Raw genomic sequence first — 25874 nt, forward strand, 5'->3', positions numbered from 1 at the left:
TATCTGAATTTGTATGTTGCCAGCAAAATGACAACATATGCTTGATTTTGTAATGTAATTCCTATTACAGTAGTCTACAGAGTAATATCAGAGTATTTTTAAGAGAAACTATGAATGTATACAGACTGTAGGAGGAATATTTATTAGAGTGGTGTTTCATAGGCAGAAAATAAATATACCTTCTGGTAGTCAATTAAATATTTTTAGGTAGTAGCAGACTTCCTGTTTTTGTCATGTGATTAATCCTAGGTAAAGGATTACAGATTACATTTTATGAGGGGAAAAAAAAGAAAAATCTCAGTTACAGAAAAATAGAAAAAAAATCTAACCTAGTGAGAAGTTCATGCTCTTAACATTTTAACTAGTAAAATGATAATCTCCAAAGGCGCCTTCCAACCTAAACCGTTCTGGGGTTCTGTGAAAATGGCAGTGCTTCATTAAAGTCAGTAAGTACTTTTGCTAAAACTTGTAGTGGAGATAAAATCTTGATCTGAGATGACTTGACGTGAGATGACTGTCATGGAAATTCTGGGTTAAGACTGCCTAGCATGTTGTTCAGGCTCTTATCAAAAACCGCTCATAGAAGAGAAGCTGGTTCAGAGTGCCATATATCGGTTGATCTCAGTTGGGTTAACTCCTCCAGGATCTCTCTGTAAGGACCCCACAGACTCTCTGTAAGGACCTTACAGACCCTCTCTGAAAGACGACTCCTCCTTCTCCTTCATGAAACAATAAAAAATGCTTTGTGCTATATCTGTTGTATGATTCTTTTAGAATTTTGAAATATGGTGGGATTGCAGAAGAAATGAAGGTGGGATAGTTTAGCACTGCCACCCAAAGCAGGATCTCATTTTATATCATCTGTCTTGAGTGACCTTAGGATGTCCCCTTTGCTTACCAGCAAAAGCAAATTACTGTTCTCTCTTCATGCTCTTAAATTACATGTATAGTTATATTGCTACTACTTGCAAGGCAGAGTAGAACTAGAAAAAATATAATATCATTTTCAGATTATACTTGTAGCACTGAAACTTAAAAAGAAATCCAGTACTGTTTGTACTGCRAACCTAAGAGCTTTGGTGTATAACCATAACCACTGAGAGACAGTGATCACTRTTTTATTTATGGCACCACTTCAGAGACAAACAGCTAAAAAAAYGCTGTTTTGAAGATGCTATAGAAATACCCTGGACTCTTCCTGTGATGTTGGTTATAACCGTAGGGAGACACTTCACCAAATCCTAAGGACCTTGGAGTGAYAGTTCTCCAGTTTGCTGTCCTGGATGCTTAGGCTCTGCATATCTTGCAGGAAAGGAGTATCCTTTTTGTGAGGAGGATAATAGTCAGGTGGTGTGGAAAGAGGAGAGCAAAGTTCTATTCAGTGGGATTCACCTTGCGTGGAAAGCAAGACATTTTAAGCCTCACATCCTGCAGCRTATATTGGTTTGCAGTTTATCCTAGCAAGTACTGCTTAATAATCTATCTTGATTGTGCTTCAYTATGTTAACATTTTGGGGGATGGGAACTGTTTAGATTACCAAAGGGTTTTGGTACTGAGGTTTGTGCAAAACTTCCAATATAGAAAGGTTCTGTCTTTAGTATCTCACAGTCTTGTACCAGTGAAATACAGAAAAGGCACAGCGTGGTGCTGCTTTTTACCATCTTAACATTAGCATGTATGATGTGAAGTAAATGTATGCTTTATTTTCTGTGTTATTATTTTATTGGATGACTATTAAGTACCATGATCAGAAAGTAGTTTTGCAGCTTGTTTAAGGTCTGCAGAAGCAAAAGGTCATGGGTAGAACATCTCGCTCTGTTCTAGCAATACAGGATTATGCCATACATGTTTGAGAGTATCTTCTGATTTTTCTAGCTTTAAACAAAACAGTACTATCAAATCGTAGGTACTGTTATTTCTATTTGGCATTACATTTCCATTAAATAATATGCATTGAAAATAGCGTTTTGTCCCAGGCAGCCTACGTCTCATATCCATATGGAAAAGAAATCTCCATTAAGTCTCAAGAACTGACATTGGATAATATGTGTTTTTTTGTTTTGTTTAATTTATTATTCAGTAACTTTCTCTTGTCTAACTGCTCTTGCCTACGCAGTACAAGTGACAGAATATAAGCTTCCATTATCTACTTGGCCTGGGTTTTAGTATTTCAAAGCTATAATTTAAAGGAATAAAAACATCCAACTACAAAACATACCTGCAATCAGAAATAAAGAATTCCATTKAAGGTTCCAGGAATCTTGTTTTGGAGTTTCGAAATCCTACACTTAGAGACATTCTTTAACCTCACGTTGAAGAAATTTGTGGTGGTTCTAGTGGTAGCATTGTTGTAGCTGTGAATGTTTAGGATTATTTGTTTAAGTGTAACTCTTCCTTTTCTCTCTGCCCTAGCATTATTTTCACCRTCCTTGGTGTTTTTACTTAAATCCATCATTTTGATTATCTTAACTGGGCAATTCTATTTCATGTACTTAACGGCACTTCATGTGAAAGAGTTCTGCCTACATTTCCTGTTTATTTTTAGTTGCTACTTTTCAGACTTTTTCCATCCCCTTGGGTTTTTTTAAAATCCTGTTTGGTACAAACCAGGGTGGTCCAACTGGCAGCCCAAGGAACAGTTCCATCTGGCCTGCTGCATTTGCCAAGGAGGAGCTAGGAAATGCCTGTAAGGGCACTGCACTACCCTCACAAGCAAATGTTACCTATTGCTCAGATGCATAACCATGCTTAAAGCCAAACTCTTCTACCATGTACATACAGAAAAGGAGAGTGGGACTAAAATTATGTCTTTTCTCAAGCACAGCCAAGAGTGTAGATGTGCGAGTTGCYCTTTCAAGGCAAGCTTCAAAGAGAGTGCCACAAACGGAAATTAGCACCTGTCCCTAAGCAGGCTTGGCCACTGTTGTTTTTCCTGGTTAGACTGGTAAATGAATAAAGRGAGTGACAGGAAAGTTGAGTTTAAGCCCTAGGTGAGTTGCAGCTAATTGGAGATTTAATAACAACAAGCTGATACATTAATTCCTAGAATCATTGCTGGCTGTGCACTGACTTCGTTAAGTGCCCTCTGTCAAGTCACTGTGTCTTTTTCCCTATGCAAGATGAGCATAATGATAATAACCAAAGCACTATGCGTTAAGAGCATCATAAAAACCACTGTTTTGTCAAATTGTACAGTATATTCAGAGTATTCAAAGGATTTCATTTAGCAACTGTGCACTTTTCTCCTTGTTGGAGACTATTCTACCTATCATATGCATGGGTGCTTCACTTCGAATCAGTCCATCTGCCAATATGCCAACATGCCTCATAAGAAATTATCTCAAAAGCTGAATTTATCTCATTTTSTCCATTAAGAGGTACAATAATAGCCTTTCAATGGAAAAACTGAGCACAACTAAGCGTGAGGTCTGACTAGTGTCTCATAAAACAGTAACATCACTTCTTCTGATGTGTATTCCATTTCCATTAAAAATATTTATAATGCTTAGCAGGAATGAGGCAGGCTACATCTTGGCACAAAGTAGGAAGACAATCAGAAGCAATATAGCCAAGTGAGCCTTTGCTCTTACCATATATTGTTGAGTGATTACAGCAGAGCTCTACCTGTTTTAGTTTCCTTATTGAGGACACTGTGCCACATAGAAGTTATAGGAGAGCTTACAGTAGAAAAATAAAATGTAAGACAGCATATAAGTTTTTGCTGATGCCTTTTAGCATCCTGCTTACATTTTAAATGAATGCTGGACTAATGATTGTAACTTTCAACTCCTCTGCTGTTTAAAGCATACAGCAGCACAACTGCTCTATTCACTCTGAGCTCATTTATTGTAAAATATTTCTTCTGTTTGTTGTCCTAGGCCCTGTACACTGATCTGTAGTGTTTCCCATTATACTCTGCATCTCCAATTTTGGTTAGAAAAAAACCTTCTTTCTGATACAGATCATCTCCCTAGGGCTTTTTTTTTTTTTTTTTTTTTTTTTTTTTTTTTTTTTTTTTTTTTTTTTTTTTTTCTCATTTGTTTTCTGTCTCCCCTTTGTCTCTGTCTTCCTACTTACTTGTTATACTATCTGTAACTCTTGTGTTTTCTTCATGTCTTTCTCTTATTTCTTTTCTTATTGTGACCCTCACCATTTTTCTCATACTGGTTTATCTAGATCTTCCTTTGCTGTTATTTTTCCCCCCTCTGTATTTTCCCTCCACCTCCTTCAGTCTTTCAGTTTTCTCCCTGCCTGCTCACTTTACTTTCTATCCTGCAGACCTCTTTGCTTCCCTTTCTCTTCCCTAATGTTTTCTTACATCTGAGGGATGACTGATGAGTCAGAAAAATCAGAAAAGAGAAAAAGAAAGAAACAACTGTAGGAATTAAGTCATAAGCTGACTTCTAGAAGAAGCTTTTGGTTGGGGATAATCAATTGAATGGAAGCATCAAACAAGGACATCAACAACAAAACCTGCAGAGCTATTAATTAGTGAATCTGAATCCTTTTACTCAAAAAGTACAGTCAGCAATGTTATGGAAAGACTACATGACAGCTTATGTAAAAACAGATGAAACTAATGCAGGGGCAGACCAAAAATACAATTATTAAATACTTGTATGGTGAGACTCTCCGACAGTGTATATAGAGAAACAAATGCCACTCAAGGATGAGACTAGTAAAAGAAATAAGGACAGATATAAGAACAGGAAAGTATGCAGTCATAGCTGAAGTATTAAAAGTTGATGAGTCAGATGCAATAATGATCTGCATCAAGTATTTAGAGTAGGTTGAAAATGGGAAAAATACCACAAAAATGAAAAAAGTGATTTTCTGTTACAAAAAATGAAAAAAAAAAAAAAAAAAAGCCAGGAACAAAAACAAAACCAATGAGCAACGCAAATGCCAGCAGAAGCAGCTTTCTGAAGGTACCAGGCACACTATTCACTAAAGAAATTGCAGACAAGACAGAATCCAGCTATCTGGATAAGATAATGAAGTGCTAGGAAGCTGCATAGGTTTCCAAGTGGATATCGCACAGACTGATCAAATTATTTGTCTGAATGGCAGAATGTGCTCATCTAGAAAAAAAACTAGAAAAATGTAGGTCATACTTATCCATTGGGCAGTGGTTTCTCAGTACACTTTATTGATGACAATGGGATTTTGCCTAGATTGTGTTTCTTTTATTCTTTGTTTCTGAGGAGAGATTTCTTTTGAAATTTGCTGACTTCATGTAATGAAGTCACAACTACAGATAGAATCTATATAGCCACGGGAGTAACAGACCTATAAAGATGTCACAAGCTTTTTCATTACACAGGGAATCAATTTTCAAAATAAAAGATCCTTTTAGTAGATTCTTTAGTCTTTCTAAAATGCTAGCCATTGACTATCAAAAACTATGATTAGCTGGTGTGTATTATCACAGTATGTTGTTTCTTGAAAACCTTATAATAACTCCAATGAATCTTTTGTCATTTCCCAGCTTGATGACTAATCTGATAACATAGCCTTTGTGGTCAGAACATTTTTCTGCTTGAAACTTGTATTTACTAGAAATACTGTGYTAGGAAATGGTAGTACCACAAGAAATTAGATATGTGGTTCACCTGAGTACCACCAGCTTCATTAAATGAAGGCACAGGAAGCATATCCTTAATTAAAATATTAACAAGATATGCAACATTTTGCAGAAAACCAAATATACATGCAAAGAAAGGAAAACAGCCCAAATTACTGTAGTGTGTACTTGTTCTGCCACAGTTTAAAGACAGTAACAGAAAAAAAACAGGCGATTCTGAAGAGTGAGTGGTTATGGGCTCTCTATTCTTGTTGACTGCAATATGGCTAAGTTGCCTCGGTATCTAATTTATGCATTTGTCCCTTATTTCTGCAGAATGTATATACCTGTATAGACATTGTGTATACCATGTATAAAAAATTTTCCTGACAGATTAATCTGTTGAAGGAGAAAGCCATCACTTGACAGAAAAGAACAAAACTTTGCTTCCTACCTATAAATGGAGTGAGATCAAGTAATATTGAGAATGGTTATGACAGCTGTTTGATTTCTATACTATTCTGTTGTCCTTCTCATTGAGGATACATAGGGAGTGAAAATTACTTCATTATAGATCTGTAACTCTTTTTGCAGATGCAGGTGAGGAAAAGGTGAGCATTCCTCAGATTTGTTTATGTTATTTGCATCACATACTCCTAGTTGTAGCAGGGAGGTGAAGGGGATTCTTTTTCCCAAGTGACACACATGTTCTGCTGAGCCAAGTCTGAGATTTTGTTCTTTGTAAGGAAGCAAAGGGAATGCCTATTTATGGTATTTTGCAGCTGCACTGAAGGAAATATTCTCTTCAGATTATGTTGAGTGGCTCCCTAGTACACAACGTTTGTGGTCCCTCAGCAGAGCCAAGAGCCATGTAAGCAAACTTTCATCCTGGCTGGGCCTTAAGGATCCGATCCTCAGAGCTGAAGACAGTCCTTCTCMAGTTTATCATTCAGTGAAACCTGGCAATATGCAGATATACTCCTAACCTTCTAACATTGTTTCCTAAATTAGGTGCTGGTTGTGTTTTTCAAGTATAACCTATAAGAAATGGCATGTAGTTACAACTCAGTAAAAGAAACAGAGAAAGTTATAATCCCTACAATATTTCCACATATAAAAGTAGAACACATTGCAATTTTATGTTCTGGGCAGCATAGTTATAAAGAAGGATGGAGAGTTAAGGGTCCATCTGCTTCTAACGTGCAGAGAAGGTATCTGAGGATGCTCTCTTCTTGAGCTGACAGCAACAGGCATTGTGATGCCCAGCAAAAGGCATCACATAGATGTAATCCTTCTGTGTTCCTGTAGTACTACTTCCTAGATCCTGGCACGCTCCTGTTTTTTACAGGAATATTGATAAGTTTTGGACAATTGGTTTGTTTTAAATAATTCTGGCATCTCTTCTCTTCTATCTGCATAGCCTTACTGGGCAGTAGGTTGTTTTGGGCCGGAGGGGATGGTGTCTGTCATGCGGACGACGCTTGTCTATCCGTATATGGTACTGTGTTGCTCAGTTAAATATACCTCAATTGAGTTGACAGCACAGCATAGCTTTGTGGTTGCATAATCAATGTTTTCCTCTTTTGCTTCATTTGTGACCTCTCGCCAAACCCTGCTTTGACTGACTAATTTCCATATGGGATTTTCTATGCCATTATTACTATACTAAATGAGTTCGTTGCAAACATGAAGTAATTTATTTTGTGAAATGAGCTGCTGTCAGTGTCCCCACAGAAATATGTGGCTACTTGAAACACTGACCAAACTCTCCTTTGTCAAAAATGTCCAATCCTCAGAGCTTAGGAGACTTTCGGCCTAATTGCTCATAGGACTTGGTTTATAGAACCATTTGGCATGGTTTATAGAAGTTGAAGTGTGAAAAATACAGCTCTTGTTGACTTGTGCTGCTGAGTTCAGGTCTTCTGGCAGACTTCAGAGATAGAGCAGTTCCACAAAGCAGCCTTCCCTTTCACTAGGGAGATCTTGCTTTCTCTCCTTCTATCTTTCTCTTGCCACAGTCTGCTCCCTCAATGGCTGTAGGGCAGATACTTCGATACTTCTGTCTGGATACCTTCCCTTTCAGGTGGACACAGACATTTTAATTTGTATGCAGCATGAGAGGGGGAGGATTTGATTTTGCTTGGTCTTTCCAGGATGCCATCCTGCTTCTCAAGCAAATGAGGCTAAAGTCTAGCAACTGCATCCTCATGCAAAGCCCAAGCTTTAAGCACTCCCTAAACACAGTCATTCTTGAATATTTTCTGAAACAGAAACCCAAAATACAGTATTTTCTTATAAAAAGAAGTACAATACACTGATTATGGATGCACTGATTATGGATATCACCCAGGTAAGCTTAATGCTGATATGCTCTACATTTTATRTTAGACTTGGCTATCTTTGTCATATTTTATAGTTTTTAATGTGATATCCTATCTTAAAGAAAACAAGACTTTTCGGAAAAGCAGAATTGCTGTAAGGTAGAATTTTATTGAGTGCTGTATCTTGCCTGCAGCATTGGTTCTGTTGGGTTTCAAGTTAGATTTGTAGCACAGACTTGTGCCTGTCTCCAAAGGGAGTATCTAGCACCCAGCAGAAGCTATCACTTCTTTTGTGGGCTGGTCACAGCAAGGAGAAGATGCATGCAGTTCAGCAGTGACTTTCCCAACCATTTACCTACAGCAGAGGAATACTGAGACTTGAGAACTGTGGGTCCTATTCCAGGTTCTTGTGGGACGTAGTTGTACTAATTAAATTTTTGCATACTTTCCCACCAATTTGCCACATTGCTTTTGTCCGTAAGCATAACACACAGCTTGCAACCTTTACTCATAGTCCTTTGTCTCCTGTGAAGCCTTCCCATCCRCTCTGCTTCCTTTTATACTCACTTTTTTATGAGCATTGTGTCTTCCAATCAAAATGATTCTTTCTGTGCACCGTGTGTGTAAGAGGAACACTGAGAACACAGGAAGACTGTTTGCTTCTTTTCTGTTCCAGTGCCCAGTGCCATAATTGTTTCTGGCAGCGGAGAGGAGCAGTTGCAGGGAAAAGCTCTGCTCCTGCCTGGAAGACAAAATGTGCAAACAGACTCTGTAGAGAATGTTGCTTGAAACCCACAAACTAGCTTTCACTGAGCACGTGCAAACTCTGGATTTTTCTCTGTACTTTATAGCTTGTCCAAAAAGGGTGAGACTGTGTAGGGAAAATCGCCCTACTGTATTTTTGCCCTGCTTCAAAGATTGTAGGTTGAAGACCATCTCAGTGAAATAGCTGTAAAAATTTTTTCGCGCGAGCAGTACAGCATATTTTAGCTTCTTACCTGGTTCTTTTACAGAAATGGGGTTTAAACCATAAAATTGAAGTATGTAATCATGTTCAGAAGGCTCCTAAGGAAAGTGTGATTTTCCTAACATTACAGAAAATCCTGGATTTACCTGTAGAATAGGACGTTTAGAAAAAGTACTTTTTTCTGGGGAGAAAATTTCAGAGGAAATTTTAAACATGTGTATCTGACTGTCTAGATGAAATAAGGATTGTCAGGCCAGCTCTCCATCTGGTGTAAAATTAGCATAGTTCTACTAGCTGACAATTGGTTTCATTTCAAGGGAGAAATAGAAAAGGAATGACTTACTCTGCTGCTCAATAAATATAACTATAAATTAATTCTCACATAGCAATGGGACCACTTGGCATTCTTTGAAAACTTTTTGGCAATTCACGATGTGATCAACTTCAGTATCTGTAGAGAATGTACTAGATCTTGAATATAAAAGCCTTGCTTTCATCTAGAGAGTTGTGTAGCATTTAAATGGTTTGTTAATCTCTCCCATGGTTGAAGAATATCCTTAAGTCCATCTATAATAGCTGGGTTTATTGAAGAATAATGCAAAAGAACTTCTTAGAGAGCAGGGTCCTGCTGTCTGATTAGTCGCAGGGGAGAAAGAAAGGACAGATGATCAACCTAATGTCTTCTGCTGGTCATGCTGAAACCAAACTGTAGTTCAGGAAAAGACGAAGCCAAAAGTCCCTGCTAACACAGGCTGAAATGCSAAGACCACTCTCATGTCTCTCTTTACTTGGGAACAGTACCCTGAGATTTATAAAGGGTGGGAAAAGAAGATTATCAAGCTCCTTGCCACAGTATGACTCTATGTTTTTCCTCACATCTATATAAATTGCATCCAAAAGCTTATTATTATCTCCTTTAGCTTGGACTATTCCCTTTCCCCTATACTGTCAGATTCATTGCTCTCCGGACTCTGGATTCAGTCAGCTCGGTGTGTGCATGTTTCATGAAGTCATATAAATCCTATATGTTCATTACTATTATGGAAATCACCTCACAATTTGCTGTCCAGATAATATGGATAATATTCTCTATGGATATATTCTATAATATAGATTTCTGCTCATGTAAGGAAAGTAATAGATCATTTGAGTTTGTTTATCATTAGTAAAATAGTCTTCTCTGTTTGAATTTGAGATGATTTTCATGAATTAACCACTTTAAGAGAAATAGTAACTAGATGGAATTAAAGCCAGATTCTGATGACTAGCAGCAGCAGCAATCTGTGAATTACTGACGTATGTTTTTAATATCTCCCTTGAGAGCAGGAAAGTTCTTCAAATGTTGAAACTGGCTTAAATAATTTAAATTCATAAGAGTGGTGAAAATTCTTTGGCTAATAACGTTAGTGTGATTTCTTCACTTCCAACCTAATCTAAAATAGTTGAAATAGTTGTTAACAGTATGTTAATTTACTTGAATATCTTACTCAACAGAACGGTTTGTATTTTTTTTACTCACACCTTAGAACTGATCACACTAATATTCTCATGCTTAAAATAAATATTTTTTTATAAAGCAAATAATTTTGGGTTTTTTTACACATAAATTTTTACACATAATTTTGGGTTTTTATTTGTGGCAATAAGAGCAGACAAAATGCGTTAAATAGCTCAGCATCTTAAATATATAGATACATATATATAGGGATATATAGGATATATGTATTATCCTAAAGTTCAAAGGCATGAGTTTTTATTGGCAATTGGTGCAATGGAACCTATATAATGGCTGAAGACCTGTTTTGCTAAAATATTTCTGTTTCATTTTTTTCTTTTTTTTTTCTTTCTTTTTTTTTTTTTTTTTTTTGCCAAAACACGATACTTTATGAATGCTTGAACTTTTTACTGGAAATGAAGAGAGAAAGAATGGATGAAAAGTGAATAGGGCACTGCAGCTGGGTTGCAAAAGACTCACTCTCAAATCCCGTCTCTGACTTTAAAATACACTGACAATCATGCTTTTTTGCCATTCTGGAATCTCTCTTGCTTTTATTTTCTGGGCAAATAGTGAAACTTCTGGTTTAATTCTAATGTGGGGAAGAAGTATTTTTGAGATTTCAGAGCTCCATGGGAAAGGAACTTTTTCTGAACCAGCTAAAATRGCAGTGATGAAGCAAAATACTTGTCAGTACCTTCTATTCTAAGTCTTGTCTTTTCAGGTCTTGAATAGGAGGAAATGAAATTTAACAACATGAAAGCTGTTAGGTACTATGTACAATACATTAAGCTTTCATCTCTCTTTTTCCTTAGAGTGATGAATTTGTTTACTGTATAGTTCCAAGACCTGATACTCCTTGTCTCTAGTCTCTAGGATGTGTAGAATGTTGCTGTGTACTTCCTTACAGCAAGAAATAAGCTGCAGTGGGTCATACGCTCCTGATTCTTTTCAGGAGTATTACCAGGACTTCACTTCAACCTCTGTGTTATCCCTGCTCTGCTTGGCTTCATTTCTTTCTTATCTAGTAAAGCAGAGATCAAGTCTTTCTGTAGTGCCATACAGTCAAGCCACTCTACCTGCAAGTTTACTCTGCTTTACTGCAAAGATTATAAGGACTTTTCTCTGCTTTATCTGGCAGGCAAAAATATCTTGCCTTATCTTTACTAAGCATCTCTTTTGCTCTCTTATTAATGCAATCATGTGTAATATTTATCCTCATAAGATATTCTGAAATATACAGTTAAAGAAATAGCACTAAATTAAATACATTTTATTTCACTGTTTAGAACAAGAGACATGAGGAATGTTCTCCTTTTTCAATGATAACCCAGTAATGCATTGATGTTAGGTACGATATGGGGAAAATAGTACTTAGTGTATTTGTAAAATTTAATGGGATATGTGATCCAAGTACCAAGACTGTACAGCAGGGATCTCCAAGGGTAATGGAGTCCACTTTCCAAGTTATAGAAGCAACAGCACAGCAACTTCTGTGAGRCCAAGAGGTCTTGTTAAGTTCAGACAGAGCCAGAAATGTGTAGATCTAGCTTGTACACACAGTGTTACGTAGAAGTGCCCAAATACCTTCTTAAATAAAGGACTTAACTACTGGAAGTCTTACTGAGAGAACTGGAATCTTTTCATCAGAAAATAAGTTGATATGGTGGCCATGACTTTTCAGCGGAACGGCTACTTGTAGCTGTTTAAAGTGAGCCYGGGCATCTCTTTGCTGCAGACTTTGTGCGTTTCTGTACAGACGTTCTGTAAATTGGCCGCCACATAACAGGCTTAAATGTTACTTTATTGCTGTGTAAAAAATAAAGCATAAGAAGATCACCTTCAGAAGAGGTTTAGTTAGTAAGTAAGTAGCTTTTAAAACAAAGCGTCATKTATTGCATGTTTTCATCAGGAAACACTCAGTAGCACTTTTTAAAAATAGTTAATCAGATACTGAAACAATTCTCATATCTCAAAAGGTACAACCAATAGAAACATTTTACCATGCAAGATCGTGTACCTTTTCAGCTATCAAAAAGAGGCAGAAATCAAAGTTAACTCCTGAGTAGGATGGCTTATGGCATTCAAAATTTTGAATATCCTGTTCACTAAGACAATAGTTTTTCTGCTCATTTTGTATGGCTAATAGTCATAGCTGTAGGTCATTGGCTGGYACATAAACCTATAGGAGAATATACCAAAAAAACTCATACGTTTGATATATAAGTATATAAAATATAGCTGGGTCATTGGTTAGTAACTAATTTAAGAACTATGTTGCATATCTTACAAAGCCATATGTAATTCATGCCTTTAGCTARCTATTTAAAGCTTAGAACCAGAACTGCTGTTAATAAATGTAGCAGAGATAATCACCTGAAAAGCAGCATGTGTCACTGAAATAATGGCAGTCATACAGGAGGTTTAGAAGAGGRGTGCTCTGCATTGGATTCCCTCAGGGAGTAAAGGGCAAGTTGAGTTTGTTGGCTGAGTTCATCTTTTAGTTTAGACTAAATTGAAAAGTTCTGGCAGCAAGGTGGAATAGGCTCATGGATAGTAGGACAATCTTTTTCCGGAAAACAAAGAGGAACAAATGCTAGTCAGAGGAAGTAAACACAGTTTGTACTCTCTTTCTTGTTATCATGTGTAAGCATGCATGTGTGTGTGTGCTCATGTACAATATGCACAATATTGTACACTATATATGTACAATATATGTGTGGGGTTTTTATCTGTATGAAAAATTGATTTAACATATATATACACATACATACATATATATATAAAACTTTATTCTAAGTAATGTAATGTCGGTAGTATAAGGCATTGTGAGAGTATAAGGCATTGTGAGTATAAGGCATTGTGAGAGTCAAACTTCCTCACATAACACATAGGTCAAATTCAGTTTTATCATATGTATATATAGCAAAACATATACATATACAGGCACATGCACACACACGCTCTCTCTTAAAAGTTATCAAGTTCAACATTCAAATAACAGGAATTGCTACGTTATTGTGACCTGTGCAGTTGAATTTGAGCCTTGAGTATCGTTATGCTTAATTACATGATCTCGTTCATTGTGTTCCACAAACACATAATAAGGAACAACTTCTCCTGTTGCAGGTTAGCTGATGGTATTTCATGACAAATACCTATGACAAAATCCTGATTTTCTTTTATGTTCTTTGTTATGTGCTGACCTTGAGCAGAGTTCTTGCTTCATATACTTTCCTGCACAGCTTTAAACTGCATTGGATCTAGGTCGAGATACAGGAATAGATCAGAGAATCTGTTTTGCATGTGCTTTCTTTCTTCTCTGCTGGCATATAGAAAGGCAAAAAAGGCAAATGCATAAATAAAAGACTGGTACAAGAAATGAAGAGAGATGGACAGTGGGGATAACAGAATTGTGATAGTAGATAGGGAGAAGGAAGGAAACAGAGCCTGGGAACTATTTATGGAGTAAACTTGGTCTCTCATATGTTTGCTTTTAATTATGAGATTACATTATTTTTCCATAGAATTCCTACCTCACACAGAATGCATGTAATGAGCAGCTATTAAATATATTGCATTGCCCTTATCTTGCATGGCCTCAAGCCCTTTTTATCACAGGCATTTCAAATCCTCATCCAAAGGCAGAATTACTCATATCTTTAGAAAGCTTTGAAAGGCCTTTGTCACATTTTAAATATCTTTTCATCAACAACTCTAATTCCAGTAGCTGCTAACTTTTCAGCACTTAATGGTTTACACTAAATACTCTTTTAAAATGTTTTGTGTGTAATTATAAATATGCATATATATGTATAGAATACAGTGTCAGCAGACAAATGGATGTGTAAGTATTACTGAAGGTCATAAAGATGCTTWAAGATTTATTTTGTGAGGTGTGAGAGGTACCAAGTTGTGTGTGGGTGTGAAGAACTCGAGTAATGACTGCCAACCAGAAGATTCAAAGATACTCCRCGCTATTTTTAACCATTGTGTTACATCATGTAATTCTGCAGCAGTTAGTCATCACATCACAAAGGTGGTGGAAATAATAGTGAAAGGGACTTGATGGCTTTTCAACATCAATGAGGTAGCTTAGTAAGAGGAACAGATGACTTTAAGGTGAAATGGAAAAACTACCGTGAGAAACTTGGGTCTGTTCTGTTCTTTGTCTTTTTTTTCTTTAAATACTTGATTGCAATGTGCTGATGGCAGTGCAGATTTTTTTAGGTTCATGTAGGAATTGAATAGGTTAGAAGGTTGTCACAGTGCAGTAGTGTAATGTAGTTTTGTGATTTTAAGCATTTTATGTAGTGTGGTCTAGAGAGTTTTCAACATCAGTTTGTAGTACCAACTTAAAATTACTGCCCGGTTRAAAGTGTCCAAAACTGAGCTGAGGACCATTAACAAGAGCAAGTAGTAAATGAATTTAAATTGGATTGATCAAAATGGTATGTATCCCAATTTATAAAAAGGCTATAGTTGATACGCATACAGTATTAATTATTTTTGAGGGAGCTGACTTGACAAAGGACAACAAAAAAATTGGTTGATATTTTCAGTGTGTAATGAAAGAGCAATCCTGACGTATAAGTATTAATAAGAAGGTGCAACTCTTAGTATTTTTGAAGTAAAAACAATAGCTAAAGAGCAAAATTTTATCTAAATAGACCTATTTTCACTAAGATTATAAACTAAAGATGAATGTATATTCATCTGTATATTACAACAAGGGAAGAACAAGTGATAGAGTGCTTCATAAAGTCATACTTCACAAACTAGTTCATCTATCATCAACAACTATTTAATGGGCTGAATATGAGCAATAATCAGAGTACTTGTTTGGAATAGTACTTTGTTTGGAATAGTGTTAGTTGGTATTTTATTTAATATCTCTATTCATGAAGAAGTTGATAATCAGTAGGTTTACGTGAGCTGCGTGTGACTTTAAGGCTGCAGTTCTACAATTAGTGTAACCAGCCTAAGTCTCTGCAACTGTCCCACCACTTTTCTGCTCCAAGTTATGGGTTATGCTGCCTTTCTTCTGCTGGCAGCAATATTCATGCAGCTGTGTAATTGGTTGAATCAGAGAGATGATCTGCCTGAAAACAAGCTTCCTCTTTTTTTTTTTTTTTTTTTTTTTTTTTTTTTTTTTTTTTTTTTTTTTTTTTTTTTTTTTTTTGTAATTTTCAGCTGAATGAAGTCAATCCATTTGATCTCAGCAATCTAGTGCTGGCACAAAGAGGGGACTAAGGGCTCAAGGAAATAGGAAGAACTTTCTCTTTTGGTGGTAGCGTGGACGTGGATTGTGAAAGAAACTGGTTATGCAACTGTGCCTGAGTTGCGATGAATAGCATGCTCCAGAGAGGACAGAGAAATAAAAAATGAACTAACAAGTTGTAAATGGGTACTGTAAAATCCGTGCCCCTTGTCCCCTTTTTTTGTTTCCTTCAACTTCTAAGTTCTCAGATTATATCACGGAGGGAAGAGGGAATACTTCCTCTTGGTGCGCTTGATCCAGTGCTCTAAAAAGTCAGCATAAAAAAACATGTTATCAATGTAAGATGGGTCAAGTCTTGTTTGATCCTAACATGGTTCGTATCGAATAAAAGGAAAAATAGAAATGAGAAGAATGAACTCAAGGAAAATTTCTTCACTGAATATCCTTAAAATAGTAAAATTGTGTTATATATATTTACTTGGAACTATTAGCAAAATTATCATAAATCTAGGGTATAATATGGTTGGGATTTTGAAAAAAATATGTGATAATTTAGCTATTAATTATTTAAAAGCTAGCTGCTATTGGTCAGAAAAGATACACATTCTTGCATCTATTTCCTGGTCCAATGCATGCTGTACATGTCATAAATTCCAGATTTTTATGAAAAACCCATTTTAATTTTGCTTTTCTCACTTAAGTCTAAAACAAGAAAATAATAAGACAATTAAATATTTAAAATAACAAATTTAAAAGTACCTTTGTCATACCAGCAATAGTTGCTAAAATGAATGCAATGTGAGTGTTATCACAAATAGTTAATTCCTAAATTTAATTTATCTTTATGGAGGTCAGGAAATTATAGTATTTAGTTATTTATTTATCGTGGRAAACTATAGTTGACTTCTAAGCACCAAATTTCTAGAAATCTCTCAGAGCACAAAAAAAGACTAGGCTAATGATCTGAAAGATAAGATTATATGTTTTTAGCATAACTGGGCAAGTAATTTGCCTTCCTGTTAAATATTCTTGAAATTAATGTTGGGATTTTCTCTCTCATTTAGCTAGTTAGTTGAAGTTTAATAGCTAGGCCTAGATCTCCATGCCATCTACCTTCCTTTCTCCTCTTTTCCTTAATYCCTCCTTCCAAGGATGCAGTGCTCATCTAAATCTGATAGCCATCTGGAATTAGATTTGTAAAATCTTCAGGACTTCTAAGCTGCTTTTCTCACATTCATACGATTCTCCCCTGCCAGCTYAGCCTTCTATCCTCCACCCATCCCTGTTTTGATTAATTTCCCTCATGCCGCGTGCCTAAATATTGCCCAACCCATGTGGAAAGTCCTTAATTCTTGTCAAGACAGGGTCATGACTAGCCCACCCAGGAAGATCAGAACCAAGGCCCTCAAACTGGGAACAAGACTCGCCCACCAGTATAAAAGCCATTATTCCCTCGTGCTCACCCAGGCCTTTGGGTTAGCAGCAGCTTGAGCAGAGCCACAGAGGGTATGTGTTAGGAGGGATGGAGACGAGGAAAGAGTAGCAGATTTATCAGGGRCATGAAGAGGAAGATGTGAACCGTACAAGGGACAGTTGGGCTGGGAAGACTGAGTCGGAGATGGGATACAAAAGCAACTGAGCTGAGGTCAGAAGTTTGGGACAGGGAGAGCCCGTGAGTGAAGAGGGCAGGGAGAACAAATTTGGTTAGTTAGCTGGTATGTTTTCCCTTAGTTATGTCTGGTCGTTTGGAAGAGCTRGGGAAACAAGCTTGGCAGAAGACCAATGAGCCAACCTACTCCAGCTTTCTCAGCCCCATGGGGGAAGCTTGAATTGAAAAGAATTACTGAGTAGACTGGGGCTGTACTTAATTGTGGAACAGGGCCACCCTCAGTTATGTGATGCCTTTGGCCACCTTTGTCCAAGTCTTTGATGAGTAGTGCTATTGGTCCACAGGCTTCTTCAGCAGTGTAGCAGTATTGGTTCCCATTGACCTGTCCACAGCGTGTAGAATACTTGGAGAAATTAAAAAGTAAATACGAAGAGGAACAAATCAAGTTCTTCAGGGGGCTGGAAGATTGTAATCTGCCTGTTCGAGAATATTCAGGAAGGGCAACATTTTGAGGATGGCGTGATTATGTTGCGGGATCTGAATCAACTTTTGAAAGCCAATTAACCCTGGCTGTGCTTTCATCATGTAATAGTAGAGCTATAGTATGAATATAGTTGCCATCTCTGATACCAGCTTCTGCTCTGCCTCTTCTGCCTCTTTATCCAGATTTTGAGGATGATACAGTTTGTTTCCAGAGAAGCCTTGACATACCCTCCAGGTAAGAACAGTTCTCCAAAAGCTGACGTCTTTGTTAGTGCTCTCAGACAGCACGTGGTTCAAAGTCTTCTGATACCCTTTTTATCTGTTCTTAGGTAGCAAATACACATAGCCTTATCTTTTCTTAGGCACATATTTTAATAGAGGAGTAGTTTCTGTTGGCCATTGCTTGAGTCTGCACATATTCATCCACCAGAATTATTCTTCACAATGAGCTGCTAATGCCAGTTTACCTGGAAATGAGTGTGAGGAGGCGATGGTCATGCAAGAAGAGCTGTTAGTAACTGTTAACTTGAATCCTTTGGACTACATAAAATGGGCCAAGTTGTGTGGCTGTCTGTACAGGGAGAAGGCATGTGCAGTTTAAGAAGAAACACAGATCCATAGCCTCAACCTTTTTCTTAAACATTTCTTCCATCCAGTGATATGAAGAGTCCTACTTCTGGAGCCCAGCCATCATAGCATTATGAACTTCTGGTCCTAACACTGCACCCCTTTTTTAAGAAGGCATTCTGTATAACCTATGCTTGTATTATGTCTTGTGGAACATGGCCAAGTAGCATACGCTCCTGTGACATCTTATAAAGCCCTTGACTTTTTTGATAATTTCTGTACAGCTTGTGATTAACTGGACCAGCTGGCCATAAGTGTTTGGCCATCCCATTTGACTTTTGTGGCCTGGAGTAGTCAGTGAGATGGCATATTCAGCTATGGAGTGGCGATTTCAGTTTTTTTGTCATTGTTATTGTACAGACTCCTATACAGAACTTCACTTGGGTCTTCTCGGGAGTGTCTGTGGAAGATGTTCTTAGGAGTTTGAGTGTCAGAAGGTTTCTTTTAAAATCTCTTGAGGGAAATGGCTCTTTGTGCACAAGATATCTGCCTGTTYCCTCTCAGAACTCATTGCCTAATACTCTGATTCATATGGAATTACTACAGGGCAGGAATGGCAGAAACCAGGGAAAGATAAGGATGTGTCCCAGAACTACATGTCCACATGTGAAGGAGAACTAGGGAGAAGAGTGTCCATAACACTGCTTGAATGGTTGACTGTGACCATCTGAGTTGCCAGTGAACCAGCCTGGAAGTCAAACTCTGGTGGTGATTCATCTTGGAACTGGAAGAATGGGAGATAAATTGTGGGCAGAGTAAAAAGAGGAACTTACTTGGCAGTTAAGAAATGGGCTACTCTCCAGGCTTAAAAGATTGTCTCAGTGCAGAAGTCTGTATTCTATTCAATAGTGATTCAATTCCTCTTACACTGTACAGTTAGAAAGCAGCATCCTTTTCAGTTATATCCTGCCTGAGGAGTAGGACAGCCCAGTGCCTCTGCTGCGTGACAGGTAGTTGTAGCTGTAGCTGCTTGGAGGCAGCCGGGGGAGTTGGTGAGGGAGACAACTGGCAGATTTCCTAAGGCCAGCACTGCCCCTGGGCTGGGCTGTACATGCAAAGGGTAGTGATGGAGGCATGGAGAGCGCTGTGTGTACCTGCTTCCTTGGAGTCTTTGGCCGTTAGTGGAAAGAATCCCCATATGGATGCATTCAGTAGAACCTGCTCAACATGCTAATTAAATACCTCTTAGAACATGGGCAAATACTTAGAGAAAATTACATTTTTTACCCTGAATTCTTCTTCTTGGTTGCAACCAAGCACATGTCCTTTGAATTTTCCTTCCATCAGGTGCTTTTGGCTTCCTCTTTCTTTTTTTGACTGGCAAAGGTGAAAGCATCTCCCTTCATTGTATCATGAGCACATATGGTTTGTTCGGAGAGCCAGTACAGGGATACAGATGGCAGGCAAAGATCAGAGTAAACAGGATTCRTAAACTGCCTCGCTGGTGAGCAGCACAGATTCAGAAATCTAGGGAGACTGAGAAAAGAAGCTAAGTAAGCCAGGTACGTTCTCCTCTCTTCTCTGGTAATTATGGAAGAAAACTTCTTTGAACTGTTTTTCTTGGGCACATTTGTGGCCATCAAACTCTCAAAAGTGAGCTTAGGCTGTTACAGTGATTTTCATAAAAAGATCTTGAGGAGCAAACTTAAAGACCAGTCTCTTGAGATTTCTCTTCTGTTGTTATTTTCCACTATGAAGTGTAATTGTAACTTTTTATATGGATGCTACAGGGGAAAGTGATGTTCCTCAGTGATGAAAAAATGGATGAATATGGCTGCAGATTCTAGAGACTTCAGTGTAAAGCAGATTTGCTGCTGAGAATCTAGTTTACACCTTCCACTYGCAGCAGAAAGTTTTTGGAGCTGCAGATACTATGAACGCCGGTGTGAGTTCCACTCAGGAGGAGAGCTGAGAGTCTTTAGGCAACCAATTCTGGCACCACTGCCCTGCTGAGATAGCATCTCTTGGTTGTGTGACAGTTCCCAGACACCTGTGTGATCTTATACTGTGGAGCTCCTCTGGGCATGTGGTCAGCCCCAGGCCGACGCTGGACTTGTTCTGTATGAGTAGGTACGTTGYGTTTCACCCTTCTGAGCTTCCTGTGTGTCTCTAAGAGAACTGATCATGTAGTTTTATTTTACGTAAGACCTAAAAAATATCTTCAGGTGCATTTGGGATATGTTAATTCCCCCGGTTAAACTTATTGCTCTTTATTTACTTTCTGTTCTTTTAGGCTGTTTTTTTGAGACTGTCGTTAAGAACTGCAAAGGGCTTATATTGTTCAGAGTTAAGTTTTGCTACTTGAATGTAACTCGCCTTCCATTTTTCATGAGCATGTCAGGAGCTTCTCTGTTTATATCATGGGACATACGGTTGTAGTTTCTATCTGGAAAAGTGTTCCTTATTTCTTTTGGCAGCATTTGAACTGAAGGAAATTGTGCATGCTATGCTATGCAATTACTAATTACTGGCATAGATGATGAGAGAACAGTTCTTCAGTGTTCAGCAACTTGATGTATAGTTGTGTCAAATAGTAAGTAATACTTCTTGAAATCTGTTTCTATATGCATAACTACCAGCTTCAATTATTTTGAGTTAGATACTTGCTGAAGCAATAACATTACAGTGTCTATGAGTTTTTCATCTCTTATTCTAAATCTTCATGTTATGATTTTGAAGTAAATTAGAATAACAGAAAAATGACACACAGTTTCTGTTTCTTTCATTTCACTGAAAATGAAGTGTATATTAAATTCTCTAATATTTGCTTTCCCAGAGAGTATAATATGGTAAGCTAAATTATTAAAAAAGATGCTTGGAGAAACTATTTCAGTTGACAAAAAAAAAGTAAGCTAAATGTTTATTTGGGTACATTATAAACACATGGGCTTATTGCTCTACAAACTGTGGCAAACCATAAACTGGTAATACATATTTCATACATATCAGTAAATGCTGCAATTCCTTTTTTGTACTGTCTCTGAAAACTTACCATAAAACTTACCAGATCTTTCCAGAACAATGCTGTTTAAATCCAGAGAACCTGGATTCTTTAAAATACAACATTTAGTTTTCTGGATGCCAAGTTGAAAGTGCTATTGGTAAGTTATGTGATTGATCCATTCAGAGGCTTGATTATCTGATTGTGCACAAACACTTTCAGTTTAAATATGAGCATTTGTGGCCAAATGTTTCCAGTACCTGGTGCAAACTTCAACACATTTCATCTAAAAGAGTTAAAAAAAAAGAGAAGTTTTTGATCACATGCTCCATTTGATCATGTTATCAAACCTCCTACTGAAGCCAATACATTTATTCAAAGGAAGCAGAACATAAAAGCTACAAAATAAATCACTATCACAACGGATAAAGGGATGTCAGTGTAATGAAAATAAAAATGGCTGCATTCTATTTTGTGGTCTTCTGTGACCTCCATGGGAATATACGGGCTACTTCTGAAAGTCACCTCTGGATACGTACAATTGTAGTTTTGTAGGGGAATGTAATTAGTTTCTCCATCTCACAAGGCATACAGTAATACGCCAGTAAGCACAGTATTAAATTCTGAACTGATAGCCAGAAACACAGCTGCCTAAAAAGCAAATGCATTTTTATGTCCAAATAAATATGCACTCATACAGTATATGCTTACATGTATCTTCAGACCTATTTCTGAAACTCAGATGAGCGTTTTCTATCTTGTGTTAAAGCTATGAATCATGTATATATGGTGATAGGAATGCTTTATCTTATAAAGTATTCCTTTTTTATGCTGTTGTATTCCAACTTCTTCATATCTCTTCATATTTTGGAGTCATCTGTGAGGGGGCTAGGAATAATTTTCTGAAGGGGCTAACCTTTTTTAAATTACAGTAGAAATATGGGTCTCAAATAATGGACAACTGCTGAGCTCAAATAGAAGAATACACTGTACTTCAGACATACTAGTAAAATATATAGATACAGAGAGTTACGATGGGCAAATTCAGAGTGGATTTCAGCACCTCTAGTTATCAAAACATGAAAATATCCACTAGTAAGTTGCTGGTCTTCATACTGGGAAAGAGAACAAGGAGGGAGGACTTGGTTATCTCTTAATGAAGGACTACTTTGTATTTTAAGATGGCTTTTCTGTACTTCATGGTTGTAAGTGATGAGAGATTAATTTTCAAATATAATGACCGAGATTATTAAATATGAATTAAAATCTATACCAGAAAATATGTTTACTGCACACTGAAAAGATATCAACAAATCCTAACGGGTATTATTTCACTTTCTATGCAGTTGCAAATGGATCTAGGGCAAATCAAAGGTATTTATGATATTGGTTATATTGATCTGATCGTAGGTTCTGATTTCAACAGATCGATAAATCCCGTCCCAAGAAGAAAGGGGCATGGTAACTTCTGATATCTATTCTTCTGACAAATCTGGAATAAATATCTGCAAACATTACAACTCATGTGAAACCCATCACATTTTCGCAAAAACATTTTCTTTCAATATAACTTTACATCTTAAGATGACCTGGAAAACATTACGCTTTTTCTTTGTATTCCAGCATTAAAGTACTTTTCCTGTCTGCTGATGTCTTAAATTTCTAGTTTGATTTCTTCTTACTCTTCTTTTTTTTTTTTTAGTGACACTTGACTAAAAATAATTTTAAAAATTATTCTCACTGTGATTACATTAACAGCTTGAATGTTTTAGAATATTCTGTAACCGTATATTTTTGCAAAAATTTCATGTTGTATTCGCTTGTCAGATATATCATTGGCAAATTTTACACTGGAGAGAAGAAGAAATTAAAGGCCATGTCAACTACGTTATTTCTTATAGCCACATTTCCAAAAATTTTATAGATTGTTAGAAATACAGTACTAAAATATATAAACAGTTAATAAAATGTGTAACATGCCATGAATGCACATCAGTGAAACTCTGGAATATGTTAGAATGACTTATTTTTGTGTAGCTTGATGTGGCTTATGCTTTTGAAATCAAGCATCGATTTTCTAGTTTTGACTGAAATCAGGACCACCCTGAAGCAAAGTTTAATTGAAAGAAATCCTTTAAGAGACTTTATTTATCATTTTGATATAAAATTGGCAGCTAAAAAGACACAACAATATGCAAATTAGAGAACAAATAACTTTTATATTAAAACAGTTTTAGGTATTTTGAATAAATCTCTAATACCTATTTCCTTGAGAAGAGAGAAAATCACTGAAAATTGTGCTGAAATAATGGGAGTCTGATCTAAGATGGGTGGTACTAGCAGATGTAAGGCTCTATTAATACAAATTTTAATCAGTCTTTCATAATAAAACACTTCTAAAGAGACATTAATATAATTAAAAATCTAAATTCATTAATATTTAGCAACATACAAAAATTTATTTTCAACAGTTTTATTGATAAAAGAAATGCTCTATGAATAATTACTCTATAGGAAAAACATCATGACCTCAGTATATTTAGTGTCAGCTACTAAGAATTCTGAAATATTGCGTCAGCCACCGTTGGACAATCTTTAGATTAGCACCTGATATGGAGTATGATGTTAACTTCTGTCATAATGCTTTTAATAATTGGAGTTTGGAGCTGAAGGTAAATGGTAGTAAAAACATGATGTCACACTGACTAAGTATCAAGGCTATATTGGTATTCGTTCCAACTATTGTTTCTGATTGATGGCCACTGTAGGTAATGGCTTCTTGCTGTTGTTGATGTGTACTGTTGTTCTTAGAAGCAAGTTCTGGAAGCATTAAACCTTATGAAAACAGTATTTTAAAAAATGAAACTTTACATTTCCATGTGTCATGGACCACAGTTTTGTAGATCTGAGTAACTAGATGTTTGTATATGTATTTTATGACTGGCTTTTGTTATGGCAAGAAGAGGAACCAAAGTTTCCCCACCCCTTACTACTCATGAAATAGTAGCATAACAAAAATATTTAAGTGTGTGTGGGCGGGGGGCGGTCTGTGTAAAGTGTCTCTGAGCACTTCAGGAGTATCTAGGCTCTGGCTGGAGATTTAATTTTTCTGCTACGTGCTCTGTTATATATTAGCATGATTTGCACAAAGTGGTTATGAATAACAACATAATGCTGCGTATTTGCTTTCTTGCTGTCACAGTTTTGCTTAGGTAGTTTTTTTTCTATCAACTACAAGGTTACCAAGTCAGAAAACAATCCTCCACATTGCTCCGATAAACTGTTAGAGGGATTAGGTATCTCAAGAAACAATAACTAAGGAGAAATAAAGGAAAACAAATGTATTTGCTATATTTATAGCAAATTTATGTATTTTATATATATATATTATACATATAGTTGATAAAAGCTCAATATAAATATCATTTGATTAAATACCTTCTGTAGCGCAAGACACAGTAAGGATAGTCATAGGAACATGCTGATTGAATGGTTACATGATCTGGGAATGGCCCTGGGAGTGAAGCATGATCACAGATAAAGTTCTAAGCCTAAGAAGTCTGAAGTGGATATTCACATTTCAGAGGCAGATGGGCTAAGGTGACTACCTTTGTGTTGTCCTTTAAAATGCATCCATGGCACAGCTTAGGAGCTTGATTTATAAAACTCTATTGTATTCTGTGATTGATCAATCAAGTATACATGTTTCACATCTAAATACAGTATTATCTGTCATCTCATAGGAAAGAAAAGCAACTGCACTTGACTGGAGATCACTCTGGAAGATGATGTGATATAAGGACTTTGGACTTTCCTGAGGTGCATCATATATGGTATAATAAGATGAAGGTATTTGATGGCCTACTCTTGCAACTCTTTTCAGTCTGGGTTTCTGCTATATTTCATGACCTTAATAAAACGGCAGGATTAAGTTCTTATATTCAAATCATTCACCTGAACAGCTTCAGCCCTCAAGTTAGAATTTGTGTGGGGAGATAGTAATTGGTAGTTATTTACTCTCGTGTACAAACTTATGCATGAAAAAAACTATTTACAGTTGTGTCACGGTAAGTTCAAGATTGTTTCAAGGTTTATGTTTACTGAAATTACAGGAGCATTTCCAAGGAAAGTATTAGAGTTTGGAATTTCCAGTCAGTCTCTCCATGGAATACTGTGCGTATATCACTTTTTGTTCCAGTGACAAAACATTATTTGGTAGATTATATCAGCAGTTGAGTTAGGTTCCTAAATAATTTCACTGCACTGTCTGACAGCTCTTGTCCAAAGTAAGCAAAGTTGGGAAGGCTGGCTCCACTCCTTAGCCAAATTAAAACAGAAAACAATTTATGTCTATAAACTTTTATCAATATCATCTATTCCAACAATTCCACTAGTACTTTAATTTGTAAGAGTGCACACTTACTCTTAGCTAGAAATAAAAGAATTTAATGAACCCGTTTGTTACCAGCTTCTTAAACATAATCCTGTTTTACTGCCAGCAGCAGGGCAATCAGATTGATGAGGTCAATCAAGTCCTAAAATGTCCTCTCGCTACAGTTCAGTTAAGTGAAGTACACCATTGGGGCATGGTAAAGGTTCTGCATGGGGGAATGCAACGCAAAAATAGCAGAGGAAGATGGAAGGAT

At 36.8% G+C, this 25874-nt stretch overlaps 1 long non-coding RNA gene across 1 annotated transcript in view; it reads left to right on the top strand.

Moving 5' to 3' along the window:
- The window catches only part of LOC112950178, a 34345-nt gene extending 9323 nt beyond the window's left edge, over positions 1-25022 (top strand). The window contains exon 4 of the long non-coding RNA XR_003249974.1: positions 24972-25022. This is a non-coding gene — a long non-coding RNA (uncharacterized LOC112950178). The remainder of the gene's footprint in view (positions 1-24971) is intronic.
- The last annotated feature ends 852 nt before the right edge of the window (positions 25023-25874 follow it).

Source organism: Nothoprocta perdicaria, unplaced genomic scaffold (genome assembly GCF_003342845.1).
Source record: "Nothoprocta perdicaria isolate Ctin4 unplaced genomic scaffold, notPer1 scaffold_31, whole genome shotgun sequence".
Classification (NCBI taxonomy): domain Eukaryota; kingdom Metazoa; phylum Chordata; class Aves; order Tinamiformes; family Tinamidae; genus Nothoprocta; species Nothoprocta perdicaria.